At 41.9% G+C, this 26,964-nt stretch overlaps 1 protein-coding gene across 7 annotated transcripts in view; it reads left to right on the top strand.

Annotated features, from left to right (window-relative positions):
* Positions 1–1,003: 1,003 nt before the first annotated feature.
* GTDC1 (glycosyltransferase like domain containing 1) overlaps positions 1,004–26,964 on the top strand; it is a 222,994-nt gene continuing 197,033 nt past the window's right edge. For 2 of the 7 annotated variants that reach the window (XM_083494350.1, XM_083494346.1), the window contains exons 1-2: positions 1,043–1,216; positions 24,856–24,901. The gene's annotated coding sequence lies outside the window, so the exon portion shown is untranslated. Of the gene's footprint in view, positions 1,217–13,789; positions 14,169–24,855; positions 24,902–26,964 lie in introns of those variants that run through there. The other 5 variants (XM_083494341.1, XM_083494348.1, XM_083494343.1 and 2 more) reach the window with 4 other exon arrangements.

Here is a 26,964-nt window from a genome sequence, read left to right as displayed (position 1 = left end):
CAAAGGGAGTTTGAGGCAGATTGTTTCCTTATAGTGCCACAGTAATATATGCAAATATATGTATATTTTTATGAAATAAATTATTTGTGACATTTACCTTCCACAACCACCCATGGTTCCCTTTTTGCAATCCGTTCTTGCTTTCTGCAATAGTCAAACATGCATCTCTAGTGTTTACTAAATGTATCTAATGGGCTTCAGCCAGCCCACAAATGTTTACGCCACACCAGAATCAATTTTCTGTTCCTTATGGTGTCACAGGACCCTATGATGTTTTCAGTAATTTGTAATAACCTAGAGTAGCATTCAACTAAGCTCTACTCAGAGCAGACTGTTTGAAGTTAATGAACATGACTTAAGTTAGGTTCATGAGTTTCAGCCGGTTTACTTTGAGTAAACCTTAGTTGAATGCCACCCAAAGTACAGTAGTACCTTGGTTTACGAACTTAATCCGTTACAGAAGTCCGTTCTTAAACCAAGGCGTGCTTTTCCATAGCAGCGGGGGGACTCAATTTACAAATGGAACACACGCAACAGGAAGCAGAACATGTTCTTATTCCAGGGCAAAGTTCACAAACCAAAACACCTACTTCCAGGTTTGAAGATTCTGGGATTTCCCGGGGGGGGGGGGAGATCGCTCTCTGAATGAATGTTCATTGATGCTGAAGACTATGTGCTCTATGTACGGATTAGCGGCGATGACAAAAGCCAAGCCGGGTTTTGCGCGCCCTGTTTCATGAACACGAAGGGATCGTGTAGATGTCTTGCCGTGAATTAGCCCGCTTGGGCTGTGATCTTACACAGGAAGCCCCATGGAGCGGATAGTTCTAAAATAGTTCTAAAATATACGATGCCTCTCTCCAGTGAGTTCGTCCACGTCCCTCTACCAAGCATGCCCAACTAAGTCTGTCCTAAATCTACTTCCTTGGAAGTAAACCCCGCTGAAGCCAAGGGGGCTTACTTCTGAGTAAGCGCGGCTCGGTGCACTTGGGAAAGCCAGCCGGAGCCAACGCGCCGGCGCACCTGCAACGCGGGTTGCTCCGAGGCGCCGCGCGTAAAACGGAGAAGCCGAGCTGCTGCTGCTGCTGCTGCTGCTTCGCCCGAGCCGGCTCTTCCTCCCTTCCACGTCGGGGCGGAGAGCGAGCGGGAGGCGGAGCCGGGGAGGCCGCGCGTTGCTGCCGCCGCCGGCCTCCAGGAGGGGACCAACAAGGAGGAGGTGAGTTCCCCCCCTCTGGGTGGGGTGAAGAGCCAAGGCCGCGCGAAGAGCCGAGCGGGGCGGGAAGGGGAAGGGCGCCGGGCGCGCGGGCCGCCGCGGCGCCGCAGCTGCACAGAGCAAGGCGGGCAGGCGAGAGAGCCGAGCAGCGGGCCCAGGGCGCGCGCAGGCCGGCGGGCTGCGAAGAGCCGCCTTGGCGCGGCCGGGGACGGGCTGGAGGCGGGGGCACGTTGCTTGGGCGGCCCCCTCGGCGCTGGCGAATATGCATATGAAAGGAGAGCGAGGGAGGCGGCGGCGCGGGGGAAAACGCCAGCCTCCCGAGAGGCGCCTCTCCTCTGCCAAGACCTGCAGGGACCCCTGTCGTCGGGCCCAGCAGTTACTGGCTGGCCGAACATCCGAGGTCGACGGGGCGCCCGCGAGGCTCCCAAGCCAAGCTCCCTCCCCGAGAAACCTCACTCCTCTGCCCCTTAACCGGGCGCTGCCTCTTCGTGGGCTTGGAGGCGCGGACGTCTGCTGCGTTCAGCCATGAAGCAGGCTTAAGTTGCAAGAAAGAAAAGTGTGTTCCGGAGCACGTGCAGAGTGCTTTTCCGTGTTAAGCACCAACACCCACATGCTACGAGGCTTCCTGGCAAGCTCGAGGTTTAATCGCTCATTTTAGAAATAAAAAGCATTGCCAGGGGACGGGCATTGAAGGACAATAAACCTCCGCAGTGGAAAGCGGTGGTGAGTTTTTATGGGGAGGGAGAGTAGTTTTGATTGGGAGAGGACCTGCTTTGAAGGGTCCAGGCAGACCCTCTTGCAGATCCATAGAGGGCTGTTCAGCTTCCAGCTTCTGAGGCCCCTAGTAGTAGTAGACATAATTATAGTAGTAGTAGTATTAGTAATAATATAATAAGAGGAAGACACACAAAAGTAAGTTGCTAAAAAGGAGTGAGTGGATTGTTTATGTAATCAACTAGTCTGAAGACACATTCATCGCTGCCCAATCTTGTGCTGTCAGAACTGATACATTTTTACTAAAATGACAAAATCTGTGTCTGTTGACAAACACACATACACACACGTTACCAAATCACATCTCTTACTTGCTAAAAAAATTCAGCTCTAAGCTGAGAGTGGGTGTCACATTTTGGTGTGATGTGCATAGTCGCAAAACTTCTCAAATGCCAAAAAATTTACAAGTGTCGAAATGTGAGTTCTCCTTTGAGCTTGAGGCCTAGACCAAATGGCCTCCTGGCTCACTCTCTGCTTGGTTCTGGTCTAAAGTTCAACCCCAGGTGTCTCCAGTTAGAAGGATCAGGTAGTAGTGGGTGATGGGTAAGACCTGAATAAGACTCTGAAAGCAGGAGCCAGTCACAGTGCTTGCTGAGCTTGAGAAATGGTCTGGGCTGTTAAGGCAGCTTCCTGCTTATTGTTTATGTAGTAGAAGAAACCAAACACTGCTGCCCCAACCTTTCTCATGCTGGGTTTCTTAGAACATGTTAAAGGGCATTTGCTGAAGGTTTCAGTTTTCTAAATTTATGGAGATTTTCCTTTTACCAGTTAGTAATAGGCACAGATTCCTGTAGACAGAATGCAGAACATAGGTAAAGGTAAAGGGACCCCTGACCGTTAAGTCCAGTCGCGGACGACTCTGGGGTTGCGGCGCTCATGTCGCTTTACTGGCGGGGGAGCCGGCATACAGCTTCCGGGTCATGTGGCCAGCATGACTAAGCCGCTTCTGGCGAACCAGAGCAGCATACGGAAACGCCGTTTACCTTCCCGCCGGAGTGGTACCTATTTATCTACTTGCACTTTGCTTTCGAACTGCTAGGTTGGCAGGAGCAGGGACCGAGCAACAGGAGCTCACCCCATCATGGGGATTCGAACCGTCGATCTTCTGGTCGGCAAGCCCTAGACCACAGCGCCACCCGCGTCCCTTTGAGAACCTCTGTAGACCAGTTCAAAATGGCGTGGTGGAGTGGAATTCTAAAAGATTCCATTTCGTTGGGAACTGATTCATGAGACAAAATCTGGTCTGCTTGGGTAAGAGGGTTGAATATTCAGCATTTTGCATGTGGCGAAGCAGAAATGTGATTGCTGGTTTGCAACTCAGCACAACAAAGTTGCTGAAAGTGAACTGGGAGGTGGGTAAAGTACACAGGCAACTTGCAAGCTTAAAGTTTGTTGGCACAGTCCCAGTGCCATTTTTCATCAAATAGCAAAAGCACAGACCCATTGATTCCATAACCACAATATTCTATGTTGAGGCATCCTGATTCAGAGCTTTTAAAGCCACTTTCTTTGTTAAAGGCTCTCATGTAAATTTATGTGGATGCATGTTGCTGGGCAGGTAATAAATATTAGTGGGCCTTCAGATAATAGTTCTTGTGTGCGTTATTTTGGAGATTATCCTGTCATGTATCTTATGACGTGAAGGAAGTGGTACTTCACTGTGAGAACTAAGAGGCTGCTGACCCAAACAGAACAGCAGTAGAAGCCCTGCTCACTTGACATAAGATGTATTCATGCCTAGGAGTGGGATTATAAACACTCTTCCCATCGATGTATTCCTACACAAGTATAACAGACCTATGCGTAGACCTAGGACACTACAAAATGCATAGAGATCCCACATACATTCAGGTAGTGCAGGTGGAGGTTCTGTTCACAACTTGGGGTGGATGAGGAGTGTGGAGAGCTGATACAATCCATTATGCCCCCCCCCCCCCAAGCTGGATATGTTGCATGAATAGGGGAAGAAGAATGCACATTTTTATTATTTGTAATGCTTTGTTGCAGGAAATAAAGACTGAAAACTGCAAAATGGGTTGTGCTCCGAATGCTGGTGATTCGCTAACATAGTTTGGCTTAGGAAACACAGTCCATAAAATGGATTAGTTCTTACATTGTGTTTTCCGATATGGAGACCTTGTCTCAAGCCATGCATAGTTGACATGATGACCACATGAAGTTGCCGTTTGTTCCAAAATGCATATTAGGAAGCAGATACCCTCAGCTGCCTTCTGTGAATCCTTTAAATATTTCCTCCTACAAATAATACTTTTTATGTTTGAGTTAATGCGAATATTAGCCATAAGTTTGTTTCGTTTTGGGAAAGGAGGGGACAGAGAAATGTTATGGAGGAATCTTCTGCTTGCACTCAAGATGTTGGGAGGGTTCTTGTAGGTCCACCATCCAGTTTGATGCAGGAAACACAGAGCTAGAATAACCACAACAGATACACCCTCTGCTTGAAAATATCAAATGCGGAGGTACCCACCACTCCTCTAGGTAATTGGTGCCATTACTGAATTGCTATAACTGTCAGGATCTTTCTGTTAATGCTTAACCAAAGCCTACCCCCTTGTAACTCAAACCCCTGTAGATCTTGTTCTGCCGTCTGGAGCATCTGAGAACAAGGGTTTGTCCTCTTTTATTTGACAGCCTTCAGGTATTTGAGGAGTACTATCATGTCATTCCTCAGTCGTCTGCAGGCTATAATCATGTGCATGTGGTTGTGCAACTGGACATAAATCAGCTAGCTTTGGCCATACAAGTAAAAAAACAAAACAACCCCTCTAAAATGAATCCATATTGAGGGGAGTGTCTCTGTTTCAACTGAGTGATACTTGGCAAGTGTGCACAGATCTGTTAACACATAACACTGTGACAATGGGAAAAGCAGACTGGAGGGAAATATTTGAGGTGTAAATATATGCACTTTCTTCAAGGGAAGAAGGGTGGCGTTTGGAAGTTTCTATCCTGCACATAAATAGTTCTTGGATGCTAACCACACATTGTTGGCTTCGATCTTAGCGCAGTGGTCAAGAATAAAGGAGAAGCAGATTGCAGCCTAGTGTATTTCAGTGGCTTGGTATAATTCAATAGAGCTGTTTTATTGGACTCTATTAACCTGGTTAACCTTAAGCCTTAGCCATGACAGGAGTTTCATATAAGAACCCATATGTAAAGTGCAATATTGAATTTTAATTAGAGCTTTCAAGACATGAAGTGGAATGAATTCTACCCAATTCTTCCTCACTTCTAATGTACATTTCTTTCCTTAGAGAAGCTTAGGCTTGATAAAACACTGTGTGGTAGGGAGAAAGTATATTTTCACGTGTCGGCATAATTTTAGTTAGTTTGGAAAAGCACAATGAGAACAAATTCATTTGTAAAAGTTGATCTCGGATTTATGTTCCATTTCAGTTTGCGATTTAATCACACTTGTATGTTTACCAGTTTGGCACCCAGTCTGGACACCAATTGGTGTTGGTAAGGATTTTTGTGCAATTTTTTTACACCCCCCCCTAGAATTTTAAATACAAAACTTTTAATAACCTCTTGGGATTTAGAACAATGTACACAAAGTGTTATAGACGTTGGCTAGAACTCCTGTTTTAGAGTGCCTACTGAAAGTTTTATGTACTTCAGAAAAATTGCTGTTCAGTGCAACCTGAGAATGATTGGTATAAGCTAAATTTTTTAATAAAGTTTTTGCAAAAAAACCCCCTCTAATTTTAAGAAGTTGACTGTGGCCTGGGCTGGAAACTTGAATTACTGTCCTAAACTGCTGCTGAATCAGTGCAATGTCGTATCTTATTCCTAGTAGGTATACTGTGCTCTGCCAAGTTCGTTTTTAATTCTACTGTTTCATGTTTATGTTGTACATGGAAGGTGTCAGATCCCATGATAAGCATGGGAGTAGACTTGGCACTACTGTCACTGTTGCCACCCATGTCATGTTCCCCCTTACTACTTGCATGTGGCTTGCAGAAGACGTTTCTGCAACTTTTGTACAATTGCTCTCTTTCTCATTTGGTCTGTAGTGCCATCCTTGCACCTCATTCTGACTTGCAACATAGATCGGATCTAAAGCTTTAGGGTCCTTTTTTGAATTTACATTCCTTGGTTTTCATAGCTGGACAAGCCACTGTAGAGTAGTGTGTTGGACTAGAACCTGGGAAACCAGGGTTCAAATTCCCCACTCAGCTATGAAGCTCACTGGGTGACCTCACTCACTCACTCTGCCTAATCTGCTTTACAGGGTGGACTCTCCTTCACTGGAGGTTTTAAAGCAAAAGTTGGGTGCCCATCTGCCATGGATGTTTTAGTTGCGTTTCCTGCATTGCAGAAGGTTGGGCTAGATCAGGGGTCAGCAAACTTTTTCAGCAGGGGGCCGGTCCACTGTCCCTCCGACCTTGTGGGGGGCTGTACTATCTTTTTTTGGGGGGGGAGGACGAATTCCTATGCCCCACAAATAACCCAGAGATGCATTTTAAAGAAAAGCACATATTCTACTCATGTAAAAACACACTGATTCCTGGACTGTCTGCTGGCCGGATTTAGGAGGCAATTGGGCCGGATCTGGCCCCCGAGCCTTAGTTTGCCTACCCATGGGCTGGATGGTTCCTGAGGTCTCTTCTAACTCTACAATTCTACGATTCTGTGAAATATAGATAGGGCAACACAAGCAGAAAGTAGGATTAGGCAAGGTATACTGTCCAGGAAAGCCTATTGAACAAGAACAATGTGTTTCTAGGAAAACAAGAAAAGCGACAATGTTTTCACGTGTGGGGGGCCATGTTATGAAATACAGTTCTTAGGTTGAAGTGTTGACTGCTCATACTTTGCACCAGCAGCACAATGTCAAGATATATTGTATGCTGCTTCTGAGCTGATGTCTCTCCAGAGGACGTTTGAGCCAGGCACTTTCCTGTGGTTTTCGTGCCTCAGTTCATGCCCAAGCATACAGTTCAAAAAGATTTTGTTGCGTTTATTTGTGCATCTGCTGCTGAGAAGGGAGTTCAAAATACCACTGACTTCAGATCTTGGTAGTTTGCTAATAGAAAGTAAACAGACTTGCTTCTGTTTGGGCCTTGACAGATTTGAGACACAGAGCCCGTTCAACAACTAGGCCACCTACTCCCCACCAACAGAAGAGCTGCCCACCCATAAATGTTATGTGGCTGAACTTTCAAAATTGCTGAGCAGTTGTTTACACACTGTTTCCAACCTCTTCTGGAAACCTGTCAGAGCCTGGCATGATAGAAATGACTGGATGTTTAGCTGTTTTGAAGAGTATTTATGATAATGATAGGATTATTTGCCTTGAAGTATAATTTGTAATAGACATACATAAATGAGACAGAAAGGAACTAGGAAATTTACCTTGGGTGAAGATTTCATTTAAAATGTGGTGAATTAAATGTTTTAATTTTGTGTTGCGTCTTATCTAGTGAAATGTAATTCGTTTGCATACATATGCAAAATCAAATACTACACATGTCCTAATACTAGCAGCCTGATTTGAGATGTTTAATATGGACAAGATTGGTGTAAATAGATGCATAGGATTGGTTACGTGGTGGGTTACGACACCTAATATTAAAGTGGTTATGCAGAATGGGAGCGACAGAATTGAAGTTGCAAGGGAGGATTCATAGAATTGTAGAGTTGGAAGGGATCCCAAGGGTCATGTAGTCCAACCCCCTGCAATGCAGGAATCTTTTGCCTAATTTGAGACTTGAACCCATGACCCTGCGATTAAGAGGCTCATGCTCTGCCAACTGATCAAGCTCATTTGTAAGCCCTTTTAGTACCCTTAGGTGCATGCCATCAGGGGTCTTGGAGATTTGAATTCCTTTAAAGTAGCTTGGTGTTCTCTTTCCACTTCTTTCCCCATCTTGGGCTGTAGCTCCCTCCTTGCATCATTTATTGTGTTTTCACCAGGTTGGGCACTGCTTTCATTTTGGATGAAGGCAGGGGCAAAGCAGATGCTGAGCAGTTACACCTTCTCTCTGTCACCCAATAGCATTCCTCTGTCTTTTCCATGCAGAGGACCTACTACTTGCTTGTTCTTCCTTTTGTTTCAGACATAGCCGAAGAAACCTTTAAAAATTATTTTTAACCTCTCTTTCAAGCCTGAGCTCATTCTGAGCTTTGGGATGCTTGACCTTCTCCCTGCAACTGTTGGTTACTCTTGCATCCTTTTCCTTTGTGATTTCCACTTTCTTCCATATTTTTATTTTTTATACACACCCTTCTTAATCTCAGCTCATCTGTAAGCTCCACACCAGTTTCCTTAGATGCCTCCTACTTTTCTTTCTTGTTAGAATTTTCTGGTTTGGGGCCTTCAATATTTCACCTTTAAGAAACTCTCATCCATCTTGGACTTCCTTCTCTTTGCGTATTTCTGACCAAGGGATCTCGCCTAGTAGTTCCTTCATCTTTTTGAAATCTGCCTTCTTCAAAAAGATGAAGGAACTACTAGGCGAGATCCCTTGGTCAGAAACTACACTCTCCTTTCCCTTTCCTCTGTATCATGAAATCCAAGAGGACATGATGATCACTTCGTCTCAAGGTTCCCAATATTTGCCCGGGACATGTCCAGGAATGCTACATCTTCCTAATGCAGAGCTGTGGAGACATTTGCAGAGGACATTTGTTGTGTATTTCCCTGGTGGGCTCCACACCGGAATGTTAAGATAGGTTGGGGAAAACCAGCTCAGAGGGGTATTTGCAAAGGAGAATTGATAGGTGTAGTTTAAGCCTCTCCTCCAATTTGCTGTAGGTTGGAACCCCGTGTTTTCCAAGATAGCATCTCTCATTTAAACCTGAGTTTAGGACTGCCAGGAACCTGTGGCAATGCCAGTACAGTGCTTTCTGATACTTCAAATGATTTTCACATTGAGGAGAAGTTGGTTCATACTTTGGTTTCTAGATTTTTAACATGGAGGCCTCCAGAAACCACAATAGGACTGTGAATGCATTTAGTACTGATTATAACACAGTCTTACTGCAATAAGTACAGAACTTTTAGTGTTGCCTTGGTAGATATGTCTCAAAAGTAAATGTCTTAAATATACACCTTAACCATATTGCTGTGGATGAGATGTGAAAATAAAAATAAATGTGTGAATATCCAACAGACTGACACGGATTGCTTCACATTTTACAACATTGCATCTCCTGACTGCTAGTCTGAAAAAAGAGATTATATATACATAATGTATATATAGCTTTGTACAAAGTTGTAAGCTAGGAAAGGGAGATACAAATCTTTTAGTTCGGGATCCTCTGCTTTCTGGAGCTTTACATTAACACACTGATGTAATTTGGAGGCAATGAACTGCTTCCAGAGGGTGAAAAGCTTGTAGAACTCCACCTTTTGTCTTCTTCTAACAAATGCCATAAGGGAGATCATTGTTTTGTTTTGTTTTTCCTAGGGAAGCGGAGTTTTTGAGGCAGTGATTTGCTCAAGGCCACCCAGAAAGTGTCTGAACTTGGCCCATCAACACAGTTTTCCAGGTCAAAGTCCAGTACACTGTTTGGACCCCACCAAGGGCTTTATCGGAAGATTTAAAGCAACCTTGCTTTGCTGTTTTGACCCAACAACATGTAAAAATCTCTAAATTAATATCCTTCAACACTCTCTGTGGCTTGCAGGGATTGTTATATATGGTTTATATGCTGTGGAGTTGGGTGCCCCAAGGGGAAATCTTGGCCATATTTTGTGAATACAAAAGCTTGAGGTCTTTCTAATATAAACTTTCAGAAAATTTGCCTTTGACCTTGGTTGTCTACTGGACTGCAATTTAATACACAGTGACCTTCTCATTCCAACCTTGCGCATAGTTTAAGGTAAATCAGAGTTTTCCCAAATAAACAATTACATGATCTTTCAGCTTAACAAGAACAATTTCCTGTCTTGATCTTGCACTTAACCTCCCTCCTCCCCTTAAAGGAACAAAATGCTTCTGTTGTCATAAATTCCTTTTGTTTTTGGATATGATTTATAGTTGCAGGGTTACATGGCCCTGATCATTGTTGCTGGCAATGCTTTAAAAATTAGTCTCACTTCTGCATAAAACTATTAACTTTCTTTTAAAATTTAATCTACAGGCTCCTTGGAAAACAGATGGCCGTGTTAGATGTTTAACTGCAAAAATTGCAAATTAGGAGACTATTTGAATGCTTGGTGTTCTCAGAACTGGACTGGACACATTTGTAATGGAGTTGTTTAGGATGGTTAAGAAATATAATCATTCACTCACTTTGAGATTGTGTGACCTTGGCACCCAATTTGCATGTGTCTGCCCTTGATTCCTTAATAGTTTGTGCTTAAAAACATCCTTAAAAATGTTAAAACAATGCACAGTATTTTAGGAGGTCACAGTAGTCTCCAGGGTACTACTACCAGGGATAAGGCATGCCATTTTGTACAGTATTGCAAACGTTGATGCTTCTTTAGTGCAGCAGGCAGACAGGCAAGTGCTGATGGTTTTAAGACTTGTATGTTTGTCAATCTTCATCACAGATTTATTGAACAAAGTGTTCAATGTTTCGGTATATTTGAGGCTGTAAATCCCTTCTTCAGGGCAAACCTATTTGCCAAGTGTACCCAGAGTTGATGGTGAAGCTTTTCTATAAGCTGCCCAGAGAACGTGGCTATTGGATGGCCTTATGAGTATTAAAAAACCAAAACCAAATGAATTGTCCCTTTTATTGGTTTAGATCAATATTCATATTTTGCAATTAGCATATTTCATAAAAACACATACCAATTGCTTGCTTTAATAATTAAAAACCTACCTGTTTGCAGCTAGATAGATTCTTTTATACTAGAAGGGAGCAGGATACGAAATATACCTTTTGCCCTACAAATGGAGATGCTGCCAGGTTTGGGGGGACCTTGGGTACATTGTCTCAAGGCCATGTTGACCCCTGTATCCCCCTGATGCTAATTTATTGATGCAGTGTAGCAGTAAATTAGAGGAGTGGGCAAAAGGATGAAGCAAGCTCTTTCCTTGCCTCTGCTCCTTCTCCATTTGGCTTTCCTTCAACATTAGCCTGTTTCTCCTTCTCTGTTCCTGGTCTTCTCCTTCCCTTAATTTCAGCGGTCTGGAACCAGCCAATAGTAAAAGCATCTGGTTGTGTTTTTTTTGGGTTTTATGTAAGGGGTGGTTGGGAATCAGCACAACATTTGAACTTAATGTTTTATGTTGAGTTTCTTTGTTTGCCTCAGTGTATAGCTGTTTATGTGACCCTCTAAAATTGTTTTTTAGAGCCGTCATAAGGAAATAATATGAAGATTACAGAGATCTAGATACAACTTTTGACAGGCAGATTTGTCGCGATGCTGACTTTCTAGGTTTTAAATGTTTACTAACAGGCAGGAATAAAATATAGTTGCTTTTTTTTAAAAAAATGGAGGATTGTAGGGTGGAGATTTCCTTGGGACCGGAATTTGCAAATTGACAGTATTCTGGCTAGAACAGGGCAGTTGGAAGTTAAGGTATAACTGACATCACAGTGTTCTGAATGTGTGTTAATTCCACAGAGAAATCATATTGTGTTTTCCTTGGAACAAACAGTCCAAACTTCTATTGAAGGTTATGTTCATATGAAGTTTACTCCTTAGCAAGTGAACACAGGATTTCAGCCAAAGCCTCTTAATGTAACTTCATATGAAGCTCCATTAAGAGGCTTTGGCTGAAATCCTGTGTGCACTTACTAAAGAGTAAATCCCATTGAATTTTGTGAGCCTTGCTTCCGAGTAAACAGGCATAGGCTTTGGCTGTATGTGCATTTCTTTCTTTCTTTCTTTCTTTCTTTCTTTCTTTCTTTCTTTCTTTCTTTCTGTTGTTAGAACTTTTAACTAGTTAAATGTTAAAATTGTATCCACTAAAACATGAAGTTCAGCTGCTTTTAGTAGCCAGAGTTGGTCAGTATTATTGTTATTGTAGCTTTTTGTTTGTTTGTTCGTATTAGCTACATTCCCAATGACTTTCATGCCATTTACGTCACGTTCCTGCTGATGATTTGCAGCAAGGGAGATGAAATGGGCAGCTGTTTTTATCAAAATCCAGTTATAATCCACCTTTGGAAAAAAGACAGAAAAGCAGGAATTGGTTTGTTTGTTTGTTTGTTTGGCCTGATTTTGAGTTTTTAGCTGCTAGGTTTGTTTTGAGTAAAAAATAAAAAAGGATTGCCGAATCGAAAATAAAATGGACTTTCTGCATTCCACTCTTCATTTATTTATTTATTCTCACCACTTTTAGGCTATGATGGCACAGTGTCCTGGCAGTGTCATCAAGAAAAAATGTCAAGGGGCATTGGTACTGTTGGGGTTGCTTCACGTGAGGGCAGTGATCTGCTTGATTTACCAGTTGAAAATCTAGACTTTCTGTTAATGAAACCGGCAGTGATGGATTTTAAATCACAAAAAAAAAAAAAAATTCCAAAGGGTGTTCCATTTCAAGTTTCCGAAGGCCACTTCCCATGTTACAGTTTAACGTTTCAGACTAATCTTCGTGTAGAAAAGAAGAGCGTATATGCCATATTGTACAACCCATGGCATGAATAGTTCTTTATGCCATGACTGATTTTTTTTAATGCCAAATTCTCTAGTCAGGCATGGAGCTGATACAAGTGTTATTGTAATGTGTATATTACATTTACTGTTACGTATATTTTGGTGTTTTCTAGTAGTTAACCAAAATCCTCACAATCCTTTGTGAATGCCAGCATCTTTTGTATTTTTAACAAAATGGTGGTTGAGTCGTCCCCCGTTCCCAGAAGAATGTTTATTCCTTAACTTGGCTATTTTTAAGCACTTGCATGGTGTTCATCTTTTTCCCCCTGTCTAAATGGTTTAATGAGGGATTATCTTTTGTATACTTGTTAAAATGAATAATCAGTAGGAGAAAACATTGCAGAAATAAACAAGAAATGGTTGGAGTTTGCTCTGTTTAACTGAGACAAGTTATTTCATCCATTTTCAGTGTTCCTTAGCAACGCAGAGTAGTCTTACCCAGGGCACTTTCACATCTTTCTTCAAATATAGCTTTGGTAATGTTTTATATGACCTGAAGTTCGTCCATCTGTCCTGAAGCTCCCAATGTTTTTCCATTGCTTTCAATGATCAAATGATCTTACATGCCTCCTTTCAGCTTAATAATGCACAAGTTGACGAGAGAATCATTTCACATGTCAGGTTTTTCAAGAGTTCTGGGAAATTACTTGCGGTTGTGTTTAGCAAAGCTAAAAGTTATTGAAAATGTGTTACAATTTCATAATGAAAGGAGTAAGAAAAATATTAGCTTGGAAACAAGCTAAATATTTTTTGATAGCCCTAGCCTCAAGGGGGATTCTAGGATCGCTTGTAATAAAGGGATAATTTTGATATCTTTTGGTCAATGGACTAGGACTCTGTTTAGATAATAATTTTTGAAAATGCAGGCTTTATGCAGATTGTTACATTATCAAATTGTTTGAGTGTCAACACTGAGTTTATTTACAACTAGTGCTTTCATTGTTTCTTTGTAGATTTAGGAAACTTGTTCTCTTGAGTATTCCTTCTTAACAGATCAAAGGATATCTAAACACCCAATAATCCTGCTTTCCTCTTCTTGCTTTATATTTTGCTAATGTTCGTAAAACTGATTCTGCTTTTTGCACTTGTGGATCTCTGATTTGACTGTGGCTAATCTCTACTTATTTAACTGAATAATGAAGTTGTTGCTGGGGTGGGCATGATGTCACACAGATACTGCTTTACATGGTTCTCCAAGGTGGCCATATCAACATAGTGGCTACTGCCAATCTTCAAAACTATCTTTAAGCTGACGAAAATAATATTTTCCAGTCTGTGTGGCACACACTAATGTCAGCATGGACATAACTCTACCACGGGCATCAGTCTAAAGTGTCCTCCACTTAGCAGCCATTTTGTATGCACTAGCTCTTAATATCTCCCCGTGGTCTATATGTCTAGCAGAATGAGATGATGAAGGTCCAAGGTCATAGGCACCAGCTCCAGGGTGCTGAGGCTCTTCAGACCCCCCTCAATCTTTTTTTTGAGGGAGCTGACCCCCGCATTGTTGAGGCCAAACATGGAGCCGGGTGTGGCGCGACATCAGGACATCGCATCAGGCCCCCTCAGTATTCTTTGATGGCACCTCTGTCCAAGGTAGTAGAATAAATTGTACACAGAATCAGCTAATTGTTTTATTGCACCCTATTTTGTGTACTTGCTATGAAAGAACAATATACAAGTTCTAACATTAAAATTTCAGGCTTCGACCACACAGTTTCCCCCCAGAAAGTGATCCTATTTGACTTTAAGGATAGCGTCATGATATGGAGTTTATATGGAAAAAAACATGTCTGCATATTTGTGTTCATGAGTTTCGAATTGAAGTACAGTTTTTTTTCTTTTTTTAAAAAAAATCCTGCTATAGAACTACATGTTTAGCTTCCAGATTGATCCTGCGTTTGCTTTGCAATGTCTATGGGAACCATTCACACCTAACTGTTTGATCATGATGACAGTCCGCTGGGTATATCCTGCAGGGAACCTGTCCACTTCCTCCTGCCTCTTGTCCAGCTAGCATCAAATCTCCATATAAGCACTGCTTGCTTAGACATAATATTTATTAGTTCGGAAAGATTGGCAAAGATGCCAAGAATCCTGCATCAAGCAAGGAAGGGATGCATATACTTCATGTCATTTCCAGATGTTCTTGTTAAATTTTAACCAGCTGTCTTTACCTGATTACAAATACGTGATTAAGTGGTGAAAGCATAACCCATTTTAAGCACCAGAGTGAAACTTGACTTACTTAGGATTGGTTTGAGCATATGGTGGTACTACTAATTTTTCCTGGGGTCTCACTTTTGTCTACTTCTGCAATTCCTGAAACTTCTGTTGATTATGGAATCTCCTATAAGGACTGCTGCAATCTTAGCAGTTGTAGGAATAATGTGTTATGAGAGTGCCACTTCCTTCCTGATCTCAGAAGCTAAGCAGAATCAGGCCTGGTTGGTACCTGGGTGGGAGACTGACTGGGAATATTGGAAGCTGTAGGTTTGGGTCAGCCCAGATAGCTCTAATGGTTAGAGGGTGATGCTGATAATGCCAAGGTTGCATGTTTGATACTCGTATGGGGCAGCTGCATATTCCTGCATTGTAGGGGGGTTGACTAGATGATCCTCAGGGTACCTTCCAACTCTATAATCCTATGATTTTATGAAAGGATGTTTGTGGGTAGGAAACCCTCACTTCCAGACAAGTTCAATAATTGCCATCTCAATTTCCTGGCCTTAGAAACAAAGGGCTGATTCCTTCAAACTTTCCTCTTAGAACCTTTCTGTTCTTTACTGAGTTGTTTCTGTCAATCTTCACATAGCTGGATTAAGATGGGAAACCAGAGACCTCTGTTTAGAAGGGAGATGTGGAAAGAGGTGTAGGAAAGAAAAGGTGTTATTTGGAATGGAACCATACAGAACATTTCATTCAGAAACTACTGCATTTCATGCACCAACTGATGTTAGACCTTCTATTTTTTATTCTGCAATGGGCATTGCTTTGCCTTTCATATAAGTAAATCCTGTATTTTATAATTAAATTGTGTATCTTTTAAGGCCAGGGAGTCATATTGTCTTAGCTGTTTAAACTGAAGGTATCTTGATAATGCCTTTATAGCTGCTGTTTCCAAATGTGGGCTTGAAATGTTAGCAGTAACACTAGGTTTATTTCCTACCTCAAGAAATGAAGGAATTCTCTGGCTGCTCCATTGTTCAAGACTGCCCAATCTAATCAAATTGAGTTACTAACTGTTGGCTAACTGAATGATCCTAAACACATTTACGTAGAAGTAAGCCTTGTTGAGTTTATTTAGGAACACTGCCTGAATATGTCAAAGTTCCTCTTTGAAATTAGGTCCAAACGTTTTTAACGAAAACATGTCACTTATTACTTTCTGGCTTTTAAAGAATTCTGCATAATAAATTGGTGATCATACTGTGTATGCAGTTAACTATGCTCTGATTGGGGGAGTGAGCTATATTATTTTTAATACCTCTATTTATTGTGGGGTTTGTGTTACTGTGAATTACTTTCTAACCCTCCTTGATTATTTAAAATAAGTAATTCATAACCTTTCAAAAAGTGATCCTATTTAATGTTTAAACGATGCCAGTTTCTTGTTTTTAGTAAGATCTATCTTGCGATCACAAAGTGAGGCATGTAGTGTAGGTTCCTTTTTGTTATCTCTTATTTGTTATTTCTTTGTTATTTATTAAGTGAATTTATTTATACACTGCTCTTCAAGGTTTCCATTCCTAGGTTGGCTTGCGTTAAAACAATAGGATAGCAATTCAAAATGTAACAATAATAATTCACAACAAGTGCACGGGGGAGTCTTTGTGCCAGTGCATGGGATTCTGTTGGTGCCTTTGCACTCAATGAAGGGCTTTTGAGACAGGAAGTTACTTTGCTGATTCACCCTTCCTCCTGTAGCTATCTAGTCCACTTTCTATCCTGTCTCCCAGCTCTCTAGAGCTGAGTCTTTGGGGGGGGGGGGAGAAGGGGAACTGACAAAAATTCCTTCCCTCCTTGCATTAGCAGAGGCATCCACTGGATCAAAAGCCCTCTCATGTGCATGAGAGCATCAGTCCATTTGCCCCCAGCTGATCTATAAATATGGCTGATGTTGGAGAGAATGGCCATTTGAGAGAAGAGTGGCTCGTTCGGCAGGTCTATTCTATGTCAGAAATCTTGCATCCTGATTTCAGCGACAGCGCCCTGAAGTAGGCAGCTGGAGAAGGAGCGACTTCCCGAGCTCCCTTGTTCCTTGTGGACAAAGCTAGCCCTTTGTGGCTCCTCTCAGAACAACATTTTTTAAAAAAGGAATAGGGAAAATGTAAACAGGAGACTTTTGGCTTACAGGCCAAGGCACACACACCACACACAGGCCTCTGAGGCCTGCTTCATGCTAAGCAAAGTAACAGATCTTTGTTGCTAAAGGGATTAGGGCTGCAGGGTTTCTGAGGCACCGTTGAGGCATTCAGCTGGCCTGAAGTTGGAGCTTTGTCAAGAGAGACCTCCATTATAGAATTGTTGCAATTTTAAAGAATCGGGCCGTGTGTCAACAGCAACAACAGAAGCGACTTTTGCTGCTCTGTAGCTCTGGCAGTCCCTCCAGAGAACTGGGGCTGACTTGCTTTGGGCCTGGGAGGGCAGAGTGCCAGCCAAACAAGGCCCAGTTGGAGGCTTGGTGCCCGCTGTGGGAATTTGGTCCTACACGCAAGTGGCCTTCTCTCCCTGCCTCACTTGGACGCCGGTTGAAGGCTGCAAGCCTGTTGCAGCTGCAGTTTGAAGCACCCTTGAGTTAAAATTTTTGAACTTTTGAACATAGACACACACACACACACATTTTTAGTTTTTCTCTATTTTTGATCTTTAAGATTAATTCGACTCCAGAGTCTGACTCCTGATCTTTTTTGGAATAATATATATGGTTTTTTATATAAATTTGACCCTATAAACATGGCGGATCGTCATGTTTGCTCAGCCAGTACTTAATATTAAGAAACGCTGTATTTATTTGTTTGAGGTACAGTGGTACCTCAGGTTACATACGCTTCAGGTTACATGCGCTTCAGGTTACAGACTCCGCTAACCCAGAAATTGTGCTTCAGGTTAAGAACTTTGCTTCAGGATGAGAACAGAAATCGTGCTCCGGCGGCACGGCGGCAGCAGGAGGCCCCATTAGCTAAAGTGGTGCTTCAGGTTAAGAACAGTTTCAGGTTAAGTACAGACCTCCGGAATGAATTAAGTACTTAACCTGAGGCACCACTGTATTGTGGAACTGCTATAGAATTCCAATGTTGAAATGAGTTTTGCATTTCGAAAAACATGTTAATAACTATTTTCAAGAGGCCTAAGTGGTGCTTGTTGTGGTATGTCAGCAGGGAGGAATCTGTGACCCTCCAAATGTTGGACCACAACTTCCATTTTCTATAGCACTATGTTGACTGAGACTAATGGAAATTGCCCCCAAAATATATGGGGACCACAGGTTCCCCGCCATTGTGATATATGAAGCAGGAAGTGGGCCAATTTGGCCACCTGTTAATAATCAGAATCAAAATGCATTGTTGAGGGACGTATTCCAGGCTAAGCATCAAGGAACTTTTTTGTACATCACCCTGTCTGGTGGGCTTCAATCTTGGCCATAGAGGTGTCTAAGGGTGCCATGTTGGGAACCCCAGGACTTTAGGAAGATTGATGCCCAAGGAAATGAATGTCACTCCTCAGTTTCTATGGAGAAACTAAATGGCTGTGCTAGGGGATAATGCCATGGTTGGAGCTAACCTGTTTTTCCTGTGCTGCTAAGCGAGGGAATGCCAGAATTGACTTTGATATGTATGGCTGCGATCAACAGGATTGTTCCTTGGATGACCTGTATAGTACTTTGATGTTATTTCTGTGAAGGGAGTAGGGGTCTTGTTTTCTTCTAGTGACCCACCCTGATGGATGTGTTTGGATAGGAACACATAGGATCTAGAGAGGGTAATTTTGAGTATTAATTTATTGTTAAATTTCTGTCCTGCCCTTCCTCTCCAAGGAGCCCAGGGTATATTGCCCTGTATAATTCTGGCTGCATTTGTCACTACTTTTTCTTAAGATTGTCACCCTAGAATTGCTGACAAGCAACCACTGCTACGGTTCAACAGTGGATTACAATACATTCTAGCAGATTTTGCAAGAATGCCCTGGCAAAAAGAGTGATTTGCTTTTGCTTGCTCAGTTACCATTTCTCCTTCTGGCTTTGAGGCAGATGCACATGTCCAGAACGGCACATATGTGAAAGCCACAGCCTTTTGCTGGCAATGTCAGTTTCTTGAACAATGCATAAGCTTCTGGGTTTCAGAAATGAAGCAAGAGACGTCAGTCGGCAATGGAGCTTAATAAATAAATATACAGGTCTGCTGTTTTTAATGATCAAAATATGATTTCCAGATTATTAATAACTATTTGAATATTTTAATGGCCTAAATGCAATCTAGGAAATGTTATATTGCCAATTAGTATTGTTCAAGCATAGTGGTACCTCGGGTTACATACGCTTCAGGTTACAGACTCCGCTAACCCAGAAATAGTGCTTCAGGTTAAGAACTTTGCTTCAGGATGAGAACAGAAATCGTGCTATGGAGGCACGGCAGCAGCGGGAGGCCCCATTAGCTAAAGTGGTGCTTCAGGTTAAGAACAGTTTCAGGTTAAGTACGGACCTCCGGAACAAATTAAGTACTTAACCTGAGGTACCACTGTAATTGTTTCTTCTGGAACACACATGCATATGCTTCATACACTTTTCTTTCTCCCTAACACAAGTTGCATCTTCCCACCCCCAATTCTCCAAAGGGTGATGTTCCAGACCTTCCCCAAATAAAACAAAAACAGTTTCAAAGTTAGGCACAAGAGAGCTGCCAGTGGACAATACTGCTAACATTTGTATGGTATTTCCCCTTGCAGTTCCCAGCAGTATTCTTATACCAAATTTTCATCTACCTTTAAATTTTTGATTTTTAAAAGTAGTTTTAACTATGTATGGACACCTATGGAAGGCAGCATTTCTCAAGGAAAGCTTGATGATGATGATGATGATTTTAAAAAACCCCAACTGCAGGTGTTTGTTGTTTGTCTGAATGTTTGCATTGCAGTAATCCAATTCAGTAAATACACCCAGCATGAAATTTAACTGTGTTTGAATGTTGTGCTTAAACAAAGTTATTGACACGATTATCCACCTCATGGTGGATAATTCATACACATAAAGTTTCATTCCTTGAACATAGCAGAAAAAGTGTTGGAAAAAATGGTGCCATTGGGGTAACATGGGAATTGATAGTGATTTGCATAAATAAATAAATAAATTAAATTAAAAGAGAGAGAAATCTTATGCTAAAGATAATCCAGACTGTATATGAGAGGTCCACTTAGATGAACTTTGCCCATTTGGGTATTTGCCTGGGCCCTTCAATCCTTGGTTTCCAGCAAAGTGAAAGCTTACCATTTTGTGGGACATTTGAGATGAGGTAGGGCAGGCATCCCCAACCTTCGGCCCTCCAGATGTTTTGGACTACAATTCCCATAATCTTTGACCACTAGTCCTGTTAGCTAGGGATCATGGGAGTTGTAGGCCAAAACATCTGGAGGGCTGCAGGTTAGGGATGCCTTAGGTAGAGGGAATCACTTTTTGACATATGTATCTATCTTTCTGTCTATCTATAGCCTGCTCTGCTGTTTTTAATTTTGCTTCTGTTCTGCTGATCTTAATTTGATTTTTGTCTGCTGTGTCAAGTTATTTTTATGACTGTTTTATTGTACTTGTGGGTTAAAAATAATACATTCTTGACGGTTCCTTTGTTAGCAGTTTTGGATGTTGTCGAAATGGAAGTGGACGGAAGTGTTCTTAAACACAACAATCAATCCTATTTAGGTTGGGGAGCAGGGGAAGGGGACTCCAGAAGCAACAAGCAACTCCCTCAGCCAACTAGTTACAACAAAAAAGCCAAAAACTAAAATTAAACAAAAACAAAAGCTGGGAAAGCATGGGTAATGCTGCACCCTTTATCTTTTCCTGTCAGTAGATAATAGTCCTTCCTTGGCGGTTCTTAAGGAGACGTTGGATGGCCACCTGTCACGGATGCTTTAGTTTAGATACCTGCATTGCTGGAGGTTGGACTAGATGACCCTTGGGTCCCTTCCAACTCTGCGATTCTACAATTCTAATATGCATGGCAGCACCCAGCAGCTGTTAGTGAATATTCTAAATTGAATGTATTCAGATTATCTTTTGTATTTGTACAGAACTCAGAATGTTTTGTATATGCATTTTCTGTAGTTTCTATGCTGGTTACTGCCTGAGGCGGGTCACCTGCTGCTCAGGTTGATCTTATTACAGCACTCTGGACTGAAGCAAAAGCCTGTGTGCGATTGTAGCTGAAAACGCTCCAAACCTGTCACTTAATCAGGTGCTGAAAACTTACGTGCTGATGTAGCCAGAGAAAGAAATGGAAGATATGGACGAAGAGTCCTAATTTCTTGACCATGAAATATGTACTTAAATTCTTAGCAACCTTTTTTTTTTTAAAAGAGGTACCTTGCTCCTTTTTTATATAGATCAGAGGCCATGAATTTGGTAAGCCTGGCATTCCACCGTTCTGTGGTAGAGCGTGCTGCTGCCTGCCTTCAGTGCTTCCCCTTATGAATAAAAGCTCATATTATCATGCCTATAACTGACCTTATTTATAAGGATGGTGTGCAGAGGAGTTGATCTGAATGGCTGCAGTGCGGCGGAACTGCTTATGTTAACCTAATGAACAGCATTTGTATGGGTGTGTTTCTGTCTAGCTGAATGCTGAAACAATCAATGTACCTGAACTTAGTACGGATGTTTTAAAGCACTTGAACCTGGATCCTAACTTTATTTTTATGAATGAAGCAGAGTGAAAAGTTCTCACAACAGGCTTTCTTTGCCCTCCCATCTTTCCACAGCCCCTGTACCTCTGAGAATCTGTTCCTGGGGTTGGGAGGACATTTGGGTGTGATGTTAGACAGGGTGTGGGAGGGCTGCCAATAAAGGCAGAAGTTGACACAATTTCCCCACTATTGTGAATGGAAGAACAACTTCCATGCTCTGGATTTAGGACTGATAAGTAAAAATCAAAATTTTAAGTGAAATAGGTTCTGTTTCCTGTAGATGAAATTTGTTAAGCATATCATATCTCTTTGCTGTTAGCAGGGCAGTGAGCTGATGACGTATTAACTTAAAGATGAAAGCTAAATAGTTTGCTGCCCCCCTGCTCCATAGTTTACCCTACTTAAATAGTTCAAAATCTGTTGATTTAAGATCTTGTACAAACGAGCTTTTTGGAAATTTGAAAATGCTGCCTTTGTGCAAGCAGAATCCAACACAATGCTTTAAAGTGTCTAAGGTAAGGCGTTTCTGAATCATCTTGAAACATGTGGTTGCAACTTCTACAAGTACTTTGAAGATTGAAACTAGAACACAGGTTAGTGTTTCCATTTTCGTACCTGCAGTTTGCATCATCTCTAGAAAGTAAGCATTTACAGTCCATTTGTAAGGCGTATATTGAAAGCACATGCCTCAAATGTCATGCCACATGTCAGTTTAGTTGAGGTATGGGAGAATCTTGACTTCACTCCCCCCCACCTCTTAAGAGGTGCAACATTGGGTTTCCCCATTTCAAAGTAAAACAGCTGTATAGCACATGTGGGTGCTTTTCTCTAGATGTTTGGGTGGGAGGGTTCTTGACATTTTAAATTAGTATTTCATTTCAGCAGTGTCTGCAAGAAATTTCTGTAAAAGTTAATAGAGCAGATGTGGGTCATCAAAAATCTATCTTTCTGAATAAAAATTCTGACTTGTTCTGAATATCCTTTCATCACTGAACAAATTTTGAATGTGTTAAAGGAAAATGAAATGCTGTCAGTTTTACTGCTGTAACCGGGGATTCCATTGACATACAGGAGTGCTATGCATGCTCTATGTTTTAAGTTGTCCAGTTCAGGGAGTTTCATTAGAATTGTATTTATTTATTTCCAGTCTGCTCAATTATTACCATTTGTGCATCCATTTTTTATTTTTTTGCACACCTAGAGATGCCCCATTTAAGTACCGTATTTTTTGCTCTATAAGACTCACTTTTTCCCTCCTAAAAAGTAAGGGGAAATGTGTGTGCGTCTTATGGAGCGAATGCAGGCTGCGCAGCTATCCCAGAAGCCAGAACAGCAAGAGGGATTGCTGCTTTCACTGCGCAGCGATCCCTCTTGTTGTTCGGGCTTCTGAGATTCAGAATATATTTTTTTCTTGTTTTCCTTCTCCAAAAACTAGGTGCGTCTTGTGGTCTGGTGTGTCTTACAGAGTGAAAAATACGGTAAACATCATGCAGGACCACACAGTGTTAGCAGGTGACTTGTGTGACAATATAAAATGTTGAAAATTAACTCAGTGGTGTACAGCTGTCTAAAATTGACCTGATAGAGATATTGAGATAAAGAGAAAGTAATGGGTGGCATCCAATGTTCCCACTCCAAATGCCAGTTCCAGCAATGCCTTCAACAAACTCCATTGTGCTTTTACTTTTGTGAATAAAAGCTGATTGCAATTCACATCTCGAGTCCTTTTCCTGACCTGTGGATGAAGCTGCATTCCTGACAGCCCCTTAACATTGTAGAGTGTACCGTATTTTTCGCCCCATAGGACGCACCACTCCATAGGACGCACCAAGTTTTTTGGGGGGGAAATAAAGAAAAAAAATTTTATTTCCCCCCCAGGCGCTTGTGGGGCCGGCAGCGGGGAGAAGCGCTCTTCTCCCCGCCGCCCGCCTGCAGACCAGGTCCGGGGACAGCGGGAAGACGTGCTGCACCTCCCAGCTGTCCCCGGAGCTTGCGGGGTAGGCAGCGGCGAGAAGCGCTCTTCTCCCACCGCCCGCCTGCAGACCAGGTCCAGGGACAGCGGGAAGACGCGCTGCGCCTCCCTGCTGTCCCCCGACCTTGTGGGGCTGGCGCTGCGGCTCTCCTGAAGCCTGGAGAGCGAGAGGGGTCGGTGCGCACCGACCCCTCTCGCTCTCCAGGCTTCAGCGAAAGCCTGCATTCGCCCCATAGGACGCACACACATTTCCCCTTCATTTTTGGAGGGGAAAAAGTGTGTCCTATAGGGCGAAAAATACGGTAAGTATTGGTTGGCACCTGATGTTATTACAGAGAAAAGGCATACAGAAAGATCACACACACACACACCCATGATCTATTTCTTACATTTATATACCACTTTTTACTCTAAGCTGGTCAAGGTTCTACCCCCCCCCCCGGGTATATCTTCACAACAAACCTCTGAGGAGAGGTTGGGTTGAGTGTGGTTGTCCCAAAATCACCCAGTGAGCTTCATGGTTGAGAGGGAATTCGAACCCTTGCCTCCCAGATTGTATTTATGACAAGAGTTCAGAGAGAAAGAACTTTTTTCTTCTGTCATTATGTTTGAGGAATGTGATGAAAGGGAAGTGTGATGAATGCTAACGGTAGATTAAAAATTACCAAAACCTAGCAACAAATTATTTTTGTGTATATAAAAGTATTTTGTAAGTATAAAGCAAGTGAATCGCTCTGTGTGTGTGTGTGTGTGTGTGTGTGTGTGAGAGAGAGAGAGAGAGAGAGAGAGAGACCGGGGCTCTAAATAATGTTATTTGGAAAGTGCTAGCTCTTGCAACTGGTGTATATACCTTCCTTGACAAACTATTATTGTTAAGCTTGAAGTTCTGACCAGCTTGTTCTTTGGTATTTAATACTAGCTGGTTTCCTTGTAAAAATCAAAACCCACAAATGCTTGATGAAGGGAGACTCACTGATAGGATTCTAATAATACATTTTAAACAGGATTTTTAAAAGTCCTAGTTATAGACCTGCACAAGTGATGTGGTTAGAATCCTGCACCTAGTTAAGTGTGCATAGGTTTCAATCTTCATTGAGCTTTCATCGAGGTTTCAAGTACATATAAATAAACTTGGGGTAGCAGCTGCTGTGTTGAATTTCTATAATACACTGTAGATAAAGTATGTCTTGTGGCATTTTGATAATTTTAGAATGGATTGCCATGATGAAACAGAGCACGTAAATATCAACAACTGTACGGTTCTAATCTTGTTGAGAAATGCTTGTTGCATCTCATGTAGACGTAACTGCAGTGGAAGTCTTATCATTTTGTGTAATTATTCGGCAATCAGTTTCTGTATGACTTTGTATTTCTATACTGTTAATGAAAAAAATGTTTCTGTAAATATTTTTACAGAACACTGGGTGCCAAAGAAAAACGTTTTCATAGAAGTCTTCATAAAGTAAGTTGAATTTCTACTTTGGGATTGCATATTTATGTTTCTTGGTTTAGCTCTTAACTGTGTTGCAAAACTAAGTAAAGAACTAGTAAATTTGTTTCTTCATAATGAAGAAGAGCAATTTTCTGTCCTAGTCATAAAGTTTCAAAATGACAGCCTGAGAGAATATGCAATTTACCTCTATCGTCAAAGATGACAAAAACCGAGAACTCGTCACGTAGAATAGTTTTACTATATTTACCTTTATAGATAGGAAAGATACACACTTCATTTATTTTCTCAGGTAGTGCACAGACCAGAGGCCACTTTGAACACGGGTGAAGCTGCTAGCATGTTTAAGGAGTTACTTACTGTACCTCTGCATATTGCCTGAACTACGTGTTTTATCCAACACTGCAGTACTGTTTGTGCAACAAGCACCTGTGTGTGCAAAGGAATGTCCTATTCATCTCTTGCAGTCCCTTGTGTGTCCTCAAAATCTGCTCTGGAGGGTAGGGGGATGCCCTCCCCCCCAACAGATTTGGGGAGAGGGAGGAAGAGAGGAAAGAAAGGGAACATGATTGGAAATCCACTTGTGGCATTGGATATAACCTTGTGACTACTGTTAACAATCTGACTACATAAACAACCTGTGGCTACTTCTCTTGGACTTGTACGCGTTAGAGAGAGGGTAGCATCTGTAATGTTTGTTTCAGTAAGGAACTGGGGAGAAACTCAATTCAGATCTCATTGGAAGCCAAATCTATCAAATTTGTACTTCTGAAACAATATGAGAACTGAAACACAACTATCCATTGAAATTCGCAATTATTCAAATTTTGCTATGCAGTTTGTCAACCAAACACAGTTTACAAAAATGCATATAGTGTGTATAAAAATGAATACATTGGTGAAAATAACACATAAACATGCATTATATTAGAGAAAGCTGCTTGCAAACTGCATATAAAAATGTGTTAGGAAAAATCCGCACTAAAATCCTGATGAATTTTCATGCATTCCCTCCACCCCCAAATTTTATTTGCAAATTGCTGCAAAGTGTTGGTAACTAAATGTAAGCGTAGGGAAAATGAGAAACCGAAAAAAGCAAAACTGGCAGATCCTTCTGTCCTTCGTTTCAGTGTTGGTGCCGCTGGTGCAGTCATTTATATATTTAAAACACTTTTATGCTATACCAGTTGTTTCACAATACAAATATAACAGTAAAACAACACGTTGTTGTTGTTGTTTAGTCGTTTAGTCGTGTCCGACTCTTTGTGACCCCATGGACCAGAGCACACCAGGCACTCCTGTCTTCCACTGCCTCCCGCAGTTTGGTCAGACTCATGTTTGTAGCTTCGAGAACACTGTCCAACCATCTTGTCCTCTGTTGTCCCCTTCTCCTTGTGCCCTCCATCTTTCCCAACATCAGGGTCTTTTCCAGGGAGTCTTCTCTTCTCATGAGGTGGCCAAAGTATTGGAGCCTCAGCTTCACAATCTGTCCTTCCAGTGAGCACTCAGGGCTGATTTCCTTAAGAATGGATAGGTTTGATCTTCTTGCAGTCCATGGGACTCTCAAGAGTCTCCTCCAGGACCATAATTCAAAAGCATCAGAACAACACAGGGAGGGGATAATCCTTTCTTTGCACAGTCAAGGAGGCAAGGAAAGGGATGCACAAGGCTAGGCTCTACTTCCAATATCAAATCACATATAGGACTGAAGCTGCTGCCTTATTTGAACCTGGGACCTTCTGCAGCTAAAGCATGGCCTCTGTGACCAGGTTATGGACTTTAAGTGTGGGAGAGTGACCAAGACCTGTAGTTTTTATATTACTTCAAACAGTGGTTTTCAGCACAGGAAAATACCGCTTTTTCCCTTTTCGATTTGAGTAATACGTCAACAGGTAATGGGTAAATGTTGACACACAAGTGTGGGAACTAGAGGTAGAACTTGAACTCATATCTTGTATACTGCTGTTAGTGGAACCATTTTCTTTATTTTTTGCTCTGCTAGTAGAATTAGTGTTTTCATATGGGTTTGCAGTAGTTTTGTACATAGGCTTCTTTTATGGCATCATATTTGCTCT

Source organism: Podarcis liolepis (genome assembly GCF_965112155.1).
Source record: "Podarcis liolepis genome assembly, chromosome: 1".
NCBI classification, from domain to species: Eukaryota; Metazoa; Chordata; class Lepidosauria; order Squamata; family Lacertidae; genus Podarcis; species Podarcis liolepis.
Note: the sequence above shows the minus strand (reverse complement) of the source record. Positions and strands in the feature narration are given on the sequence as shown.